We start from the raw sequence: 9812 nt of genomic DNA, 5'->3' as shown, positions 1-9812 counted from the left end.
GCTATAAACTAACAGCTTCCAAAGTAAGCTTTTCGATTTTTCTGACTTGGAGTCACTGAGAACTAAAAACTGATCTTTACTGGGACCTGGAGTCACTGAGAACTTGGAGTCACTGAGAACTAAAAACTGATCTTTATTGGGACTCTAAGGTTGCTCTATAGCTTGTACCTGCCTTCAGGATCTGAAGCTCTATAGCTTGTACCTGCCTTCAGGATCCACAAGCTCAAGCCTGAAGACTTGTTATAAGCCTAGAACGAGGACTCATCATTCCAGCTGACCATTTATGGTATAGCTCTTTTCATGGATAAACCTCTGTTTGGACTACTAAACACGTCTGATGAAATTCTGAGATCATCCATGCCCTTATTGGAGAAGCAACCATTGCCGTGGATATCACAAATGAAGTCAACATCTTAGCATCAAAAACTTGGTGAGTGGTAAAAGACTGAATATACAAACAGGCAATGGCAAGATAATATAAATAAAATAAAACTCTGACACAAAACCTTTCTTGCAATCAGTCTGAGTCCAATTACAACCTCTTCTGTGTCAGCCCCAAATCTGAATCTGGTTGAAAATTTCCAGCTTCTCTAATTTTTGCCCCCATTTCTGACTCAGGACTGACCATAGAAAGCCAAGTGTGCATTCCTTACGAATCTTAGAGGATGGCTCACTTCTAATTGCCTGCCTCCAGCTTCTGTACGCCATAGCTTCCAATCAGGGCACACCTGAATCCTTCCCATCTTTCCACCCTAGAGCTTTCTCATTACTCTGCATGCATTTGAGCTTCTGCCAAACTCAAGTGATGGTGGTGACTCTCCATCCAAGTTTTGAATAAATAGCATTTGCTTGTTTTCATTTGAGTGATCTTCATTTATTTCCACAGTTTTCTTGGAGGTTCCACCGAGATACAGTTTGCACTGACCATCCCCATGGATTTCCGTCTTCAGCCAAGGGCGGAACCCCTTGTGCCTTGCTGCTCACCTCCTGTCGAGTCCACAACGATGTGGTGAGTCAGCACAGGGTCTGCCCTCCACCCTCTTTGTGTTGAGTTACTGGTTATTTATTCTCAGCCTGGCAACCAGGTTTTGTTATCGATTCCCATTGCTCTGACATCCTTGGTGGGATCAAGCAATCTTTTCCATCCCTTTTTGCTGCATTTGTGTTACCTTTTTATGGTGTGCTGTCTCAAAGCGTTATTTGCCACAAGAAGGAGAATCACACGGTAGAACATAAGACTATTACTTATAAGCCTGTTGTTCGTGGTGGCCTACAAATCAGTGACTTTGCAGTTATTACAAGAACTGCCCTTTTGGACAAATTTTGATTTTAGTCACCGATAAAAGTGGATGAGGTTCTCCTTCCGTCTCTAGTTTTTGTCCTCAGAGCTGTTTTATTCTCTTCTCTCCTTGTTTGATTTGGAGGAAACATTCTCCTTGGTATTTCACCTGCTGGGGGTGCAGGTCGTTGGGTCTGTGCTTGGAAGCAGCCAGCCATCAGTCTGGGGACTTGACATATGAGAGGCATGAACATTATATTTCTACCAACCATTGCCAGCACTCATAGGTTCATCTAAATCTAAATCTTCTCCTCTTCCAAGGAAATTCTTGCTTCTTATATTTATTCTCATTACAGTCCTAATTCTTGCATCTTTCTTTCCAAATGAGATCATTTTCCCAAGTATGAGTTAGGCCTTCAATGGAAGCTCTGGGGAACACTTGACTTTAACAAAATTGTTCCTCTGAAAGGTTCCTTAGACATGAAAGGGACTAAGAGTTCTCAGTCCAGATAGGTGGCATTTTTTAAAATTGCTTTTGCAAAGGCCTCCAAACAAAATTCTGAACAAAAAAATTGCTCCACTAAAAGAATCTTTGTCAAAAGCCATGATCAATTTGACAAATTTCAGTAACAAACTAATTTACTTAGTAAATCTTCTTTGTCCTCCAGTTACTTCCCTGTATTCTGTTCACCTTCTTCCCTCTTATCTTTCAGATCTGATCTCTTTCCTTCCACATGTCTATCAACCCCTCCTTCCTCCTCTCCTTGTTCAGACCTTTTACCTTTTCCCAACTTTCCTCAAACCCCTGAGTGCCAGTTGCCTCTAAAAATTCCTCCTTTCCATGTGCTAGGAATACAGAGAACTATAGAATTTAAACCTTGGACTTGAGCTGAATTAAGAATTGTAAAGATTTCTCTAAACCTAGAGAAGACCAATAAATATTCATAAAACAATTTAGAATTCTTTTGGGTGCATACGACCCAGAGTTACTTGATCTATATAAACTTGTATACATATTGGCTGGAATGTCAGATGCTAAATTCTGATGGCAAAAGCTGATTGGACTTACTCAGAAGGGGGTCTATGGGATCTTTCTTTACACAATCAGCTTGAGAGTCAAAAAGTGGTTTGAAAAATAGGGCAAAATCTCCTAAACACCACACCTGAAACATTTTTAATAAAACTCAATTGGACCAGAGAGTAAACAAACATGTATACAGACAGCAGGCACGCTTTTGGAATATGACATGACTTTGGGATGCTTTCATAACAAAGTGGGTTTTCGTTTCTGAGGGGATCCTTCTAGAAATGGACAAAAGTTAAGAAAGTTTTAGATGTATTTCTCCTTCCTAGAGAGATGGGTATTATAAAGATTGCGGTCCATGTAAAGAGAGAATATAAACACCACAGGAAATGCTCTAGCAGATCGCTATGCTAAATCAGCTGCCTTAACCAAGTTGATGATCCTATCTCAATCTTCAAAGGATGAATATTTAGAGGGATTCAAAGAGATCATTTGAAAATTAGAGTTTAGCCCCCAATTTTGAGAAAAAAAGAATGGGAAAAATCTGGTGTATCCTTCACTCAGATATTCTCTGTCCCTCTCTAGATGGCTGTTCAGTGACACCAGATCATTTCAAATGAATATTAACTAAATTTCTCCATGAAAACTGCTCACCATGGAACAGGTAAGTTGATTGTTGTTTTAAGTCAACACTGGTGAGGAAACTTTAAAAAGATAGTTGAGGCTATTTTCAGGTCAGTGTATCACCCATCAACAGTTTAATCCTGGAAAACCTTTAAAGGTGGGACACGGCTAGGACTCAAAGCCTCAGGGACACTTTGAACAGGTTCAGATGGATTTTACCCAGCCTCCAACCTTTATGGGATTTGAATACATTTTAATTATTGTATATCTATTTTCAGGGTAGGCTGAAGCATTTCCTTGCTAAAAAGCTACTGCCCTTATGACCACTAAAAAGCTGCTTGATTTTGTGTTTTCAACTTGGGGCATCCCAACTTTTATAGCAAGTGATTGTGGGGTACACAAACCATCGCAACAGCAGTCTGTAAGACATTGGTCCTTACTGAAAAAGCGTATTGTCCTTATTACTTACAATCTTCTGAAAAGGTTGAAAAGACCAGTGGTAATCCTTAAATTAAAATTAGCAAAACTTCCAGAAACCTTGGCCAGAGGTACTCTGTCTAGCTCTGATGGCCTCTAAGGCTACTCCCTCAGGAAAACACTGTTTATCCCTTTATGAATTGGTACTAGAAGGTCTGTCCATATATTTGGAGATTTTACTCCAATATTAGAGTCTGACCTACTGCATGGTGACATGGCAAAATATTGCAACGGACTCTTGTACTACAGCCAGTTCTTTCACCAACGGGTTTAGGGCTCCTTTCCAAAACATTTCCTTAAGTCATCTCTTTATGATCATCAACCAGGATATTTCATCCACTGGAAGAGACATCAGAGGAAAACTGCTGCTCTTGACCTCACTGGAAGGCACCTTATCAGGTACTGTCAACAACACATACAGCTGTGAGATGCCAGAGTCAACACTTGAGTTCATGTTTAACAACTGAAAGAGTAGTTCAGAATTCCACACAGTTGGAAGGCTACTCAAATAGGGACTTCAAACTGAGAATACTCAGAGATCTCATAGACAAGGCTGATCTTTGCAAGGAGACAGTAGCCCTAATATCTTTGGAATAAGCAGATGACTTTAGACAGTGGGTAACTCCTGCCTAAGATGTTGGAGCAGGATCTCTGTCTGATTTCCATTTTTTTTTTTTATACATCTGCTAATAATAATTCTTCTTATTTTCTACAGACCTTTGGTTGTCATACATGCATAATAGCCTTTTCTCTCTTTTTTCCTCCTCCTTATACAATTGCGAAGTCAGAACATACTTACTCCAATGCTATTCTTGGGTTATCGCAAATGTACCTAATGCCCTCAGTCTTATCGACTGCTGGATATGTCCTCCATCACTGGGTCCCATTATAAAACCTCTGGACAATTCTAGTCTCATCAAATAAGACCAGAAAGATATATAGCTGATGGCATTTCTACTTGTACCTATACGGAAAAATGATCTTTGAAATTTCAACTGGTAAATTATTTTACCAGTGTCCATCTCTCCAAGGGGGGAAAAATTTTTATAATCTATTGCTCATACCCTATCTAAATCTAAATTTTATTTCCACAACCTTATTAGGAAAATGGGCCAAATACCTGCCATCTAGAAGAAACTAATAGAGGGACAAATATGTAAGCCAGCTGACGTAAGGCCTTGGTTCTCCATGTGTCCCTCCTGAGTACTACTTCCTCTGCGACCAAAATGCCTGGTTCTGTTTGCTTCAAACTCTGCCAGATGTAAGCAATGGTGCCTATAGCAAGCTATGAATAAATAGTCTTAGCTCATTCTTATTTGGGTTCTCTTCATTTCTTTTGACAGCAGTGATGCATAATCAAAAGATTTCATCCACTAACCACTTGAAATCTAATAGACTTGTGACTCACAGGATATGACTCCTGGTTATTTGCTTTAATTCAAACTTTTATATTAATATTTCTCTTTTTCATTTCAGGCATCCCTATTTAAGATGCATGGACTCCAAGATTCTAAAACAACTTACTTGGGCTATAACTTTTCAACAGATACTGGAACAACACCAACAAGAGTGCTAGAATGATTATTTGTTAGATCCTGTTTCATCTCACAGAGGAGTTTTATACTTGTCTCTTAATTGTTTAGGAACCTATTATATTCATTTATATTGAACAAAAGGAGGGACTGACAATGTTGAACTTTACCTAAGCTCTGTGTTCTTTCCTGGAAAACAGTGATGCTTAAGAAATCTCCTGTGCTTAGGGCTGGGAAGGATGGGGGTGGGTAGGGGATAGGAGGTGATAGCATTCATATTTTTTTTCTTGAAGTGATAAAAATGTTATAAAATTGACTGTGTGATGGTTTCAAATTTGTGACTGTATTAAAAATCATTGTGTCATACATTTAAATGAGTGACTTGTATGGTATGTTTGAATTTGATTTCAATAAAGCTGTTAAAAAGAAAATAAAGCAAATAACCATTTTTGCAGATGTTTAGCTCTTTGGAAGCCTGTTTTTTGAATAAGAAGTTAAGAGCCCATTTTAAACTATCTTTGTCCCTTTTCATTCAATTTGCCAGCACTTTCACCAACATGATTCTCTTAATAATTTTGTGAATTTTCTACAAATCTGATAAGAGGGTCACACTATGCCTCAAAGCCACATTCAGAATTTTCAGTCAGATTTTCATCTAATTCTGGCTGCCTGTGAGAATTCAGAGGATCAATACAAGCCCCTTTGTCTACCTGAGTGAGTCTACTAGGCACTGCCTTCAATATTTCCGAGGTCTTAGTAAAGGTCTTATAGCTATCTACTATCTAACAATTTATTTCAAAACTTACTGAATTAAAACCATCAGGATTTTTAACATTTCTGATCATTTTATGGGGCAGCTGGGAGATTTCCATACTGATTTTGCCTGGATTCACTCATGTGTTGTTTTAACTAGAAATTTGGCTGGACTGGAGGGTGCAAATGTGACCTCACTCTCATGTCTGGCTGCCGGCTTTTGGCTGAGATTCCTGAATTTCTCTACATGACTTCTCGTCTTCCAGGAAGCTAATTAAGCTTTCTTTCATGGTTGTTTCAGGAAAGTTTTCTAGGAGAACAAAAGCAGAAGATGCGGGGTCTCTTAAACCCTGACTCCAGAAGTTGCATTGTGTCATTTCTGCCATATTCCATGGGTCAAAGCAGGTTATAATAGGCTACACTATGTTCAAGAGAGTGAGGAAAGACTCTGCAATGGGATGGGGTTGGGGGCGGGAGATGTCAAAGACACATTGTGATGTAGCCACGTCTTCCTGAGATAGGAGAAGTTCTGGATATTAAACAGTCTATTACTGCCCTTATATATAAGGATTTTGGACTTCATCCTTTAGTCTTGGGGTGTCTCTGAAAGGTGTTAATAGCAGGGAAATTATATGGCCGGTTTGCATTATAGAAGGATGAGGCCGAGGGCAGTGTGTTAGAAGAACTCAAGAAAAGAAAGATTAAAGTTTGGCAAAGTGTATTTAGAGAAATAATAAAATAGTCTATTTGAAGATGATAAAGGCTTGAACAGGAATTGAACGAGGAGATATCTAATGGATTTTTGAATCTGACTCAGTGTCTAGAAAGTTTCAAGATTGTCTATACCATGATAACTCATACTACCATGACTATATGTGTACGTAATAGATTATACATCACATTTTTAATAATACATAAATGTGATACACAACTATATCAAGTGAAAGCAAGGGGATAATGAGCATAGAATTTGGGATGTTGACTATTGTAGTTGAGGGATTTGAGCTACCATAGAAGTTCTGGGTTTTTGATGGGGCGGTACATTCCTACTTGCTTATTATATTGTTCAAAAAGAAGAGGAAGAGAGACAGTTATGGACCAAAGATGAAAGCATAGTATGAAACGAGGATTGTTCCGTATGTCTGAAACATGATACGCGAATCTGCAGTGAGGTGAATAAGTGAGCGGTGGTTCCCACACTGGCTTGATGGGAATCATTGATTCACACGCAGTGGGAGGAGCCATGGCACATCATTTCTGTTCGCAGATGAGAAAATGGAGTTTATGAGATGTCAAACAAATCTGCTCTTCTTTCTTACTATGAATTTCATATCTTCCTTTTGCTTCTTTGTGATTTGCTATAATTTTGTTAGGTAATAACCTGTCAACATTTAATGAGAACTGGATACTTTACAAGGTCTTGTGAATACTATAAAATGAGTCAAATCCATATTCTAGTCTCTAGAAATGTACTGTCTAATAGGATGGCGAAAAGCCACCTGTGGCTTTAAGCACTTGAAATATGGACAGTGTAGATAAGGAACTAGATTTCTAATTTTATTTAATTTTAATTGATTTTAGTTAAAATTTAAAATATTTTTCATTAAATATAACTATTGTTTTGGTAGAACTACATTTCACTCAAACCTGCTGAAAATGATAGCATCCAAATCGAGAACATAAAGCACGCACTGGGTTTTGAAGGCTTAGTATGAAGAAAGAATGTAAAATATTGCATTAATAATCTTTTATACTTATTATATTTGGAAATGTTAGTTTTTGATGTATTAGGACAAATAAAATATATTATTAAAACTAAGCTCACACGTTCTTACTATTTTTAATGTGGCTGCAAGAAAACTTAAAATTCCACATGTTGCTCACAGTCACTGCTATTTGACAGCGCTGCTCTAGAATCTTTTTATTTCTCGAAAATACAAAGCCCAAACTTTGAAACACCTGTACCTGCCATGTGACCTCATGATCATGAGAAAGAAAAAAAAATCTCCGTTTCTGGATTTCTGACTTTTAAACTGTTAGCTATCATGGACACTTCCTCACGTAGGTGGTCACAGCCACCACTGTAAGCGAGGTTGTGGGGTGGGAAGCAGAGAAGTGTCTTCTCTTTGTGGCAGCATCATCCAGACACAGCAGTCATGACCAGTTAGAGGCCTCTGCTTGACTTGTCTGTTTAACCAAACTTGGCAGTCATTTATTGCTTGTCTGGCTAAAAAGTGGTGGAGATTACTGCTTTCAAGAACTTTTCTCCATCAGCTCTTTCCAGAGCAGAGCATTCTCAGGCCCATGCAAATTACCTGTGTTTATGCCGATGACGAAAAAGGCAGGAGAGATGGGTGGGAAGAATAAAGCTGAAAAACGTGAGCTCTCAAAAGCAGCCCACGCCTTTTCATAATGGTGTCAGGGTGTCACTCAGAGCATCGGGCCTCTCTTTAGGGAGCCTGGAGTTCAGTCCTTTGAGAGAGGAGCTCTGTGCCTCAGAGACATGTAGGAATGGCGGAAGAAGCAGTCCAGAAAGGGCGTGCGCGAACACACACACACACACACACACACACACACACACGCACGCACGCACACAATATGTAGATAATTAAAATTTTTTACCCTTCTAAAAGCAGACCCACAGTAAATGTCTGCATTTCCTCATTAATCAAACATTCACCCATCGCCTGACCCGAGCTGATGGGCTAGAGGTAGACGGAAGGGAGAGAATTGGAGGGTGAATGCTAGGTTCCTGGCCTGAGCTCCCTCCAGTGGTGCCATTTACCGAGATGCAAAAGATTCAGCTCCAAGGTGGAGGAGACAGACACGAAGAGAGCTGTGGCACACCTGTACATTTCGAGAAACTTATAGGACATTCAGATGGAGTCAGGGTCAAGGCCTGGTTCCACTCCGGAACAAAACGTATAAAAACCTCTTGAGCGATGCTCTCGTTTCGGTACTTCGAAAAAAATCTTCCCCAGATGTCTCTACAGTGTAGCCAGTGCTGAGAATGACGGCACAGGTTGCGGTGTTGCTCACATGATCTGGAATATGGTTGGACAAAGAGGTTTTAGAAGCAAAGAAGAGCCATTCCATTTTAGACGTGTGAGAAAGATGAGAGACACGGTGCTGTCCCGAACAAAGACTCAGGAATCCTGAATTCTGGCCTCGGCTCTGCAACCTCGCATCAGCACCTCCCCTGCGTCAGCCTCGGTTTCCTCGCCTGCGAAAGGAAGGGCTTGGACTAGCTGAGCAATCTCTTAGTCGGCTGCTCCCTAAATGCCTGGGGATTGATCTCCAGTCTTTGACAATATACTTTGAGTGGTACAAGGTATAGCATGGTGTCTAAAAACATGGATTTGAACCCCAGTACTGCCATTCCCCAACTCTGTGACCTGAAACACATGACTCAATCTCTCTTATGATTGATTTCCTTGCCTGGAAGAAGTGGATGACAATACTTACCTCCTGAGTCGTTATAAAGATTAGACAAATGAATATTTAAATGGATATTTGTACACTACTTAGCTGGATAACTCTCACCTGAAAGCTGGTCAATAAAAGTAACTATGATTGCTATGTTCTTTTATGTTTTTTTTTTATTTAACTTGTTAACCCAGAGTTCCAGAGAAATCAAGAGGAGAGCACATAGGGAGTAAACGTGGTCGCTTTTACATGGTTGGCAAATTTCTCTGTAGGTTCACAGAGCATGGACATGTGTCCCCCCACACTCGAACTAAAACAGATCTCAAAAACTGTCACAATCAGCAGTTAATTATCATTCACTCTCCACCCTCAGAATCTTTAGTACAGTACTTGAACAGTAGAATTATCCCTGGGAGCTTTCCAAAGCATTTTCAGGACAAAATCTTTACTTATAAAAGGGGAAAATAAGTCTCCCAGAAGAATACATGACTTCATTTGAAAAGTACATATGCAGTAATTGTTTCATTCACTTGTAACAATTTCACCACCCACAAACTTACCCATAAACACATCTTTCTGTCTGGAAACGCCACTGTCAGAGAGCTCGTTTCCACGTTTTGCAAGGAAGGGAAGAGGAAGAGTGGACATTTATTGTGTTAAGCGCTGTGCTGTGCTTTCTTTATTAAATTTTTAACAG

The 9812-nt window shown here is 39.6% G+C and overlaps 1 long non-coding RNA gene across 1 annotated transcript; it reads left to right on the top strand.

The window, feature by feature from the left end:
- On the top strand, window positions 1-5196 carry LOC102893674. The gene is made up of 5 exons (XR_439250.2): window positions 1-430; window positions 887-1009; window positions 2889-2967; window positions 3731-3803; window positions 4881-5196. It is a non-coding gene; the product is annotated as an uncharacterized LOC102893674 (long non-coding RNA).
- Window positions 5197-9812: the final 4616 nt, after the last annotated feature.

This window comes from Pteropus alecto, unplaced genomic scaffold, assembly GCF_000325575.1.
Source record: "Pteropus alecto unplaced genomic scaffold, ASM32557v1 scaffold164, whole genome shotgun sequence".
Lineage (NCBI taxonomy): Eukaryota > Metazoa > Chordata > Mammalia > Chiroptera > Pteropodidae > Pteropus > Pteropus alecto.
The sequence above is the reverse complement of the archived record's forward strand: the minus strand, read 5'-3'. Positions and strand labels throughout refer to the sequence as shown.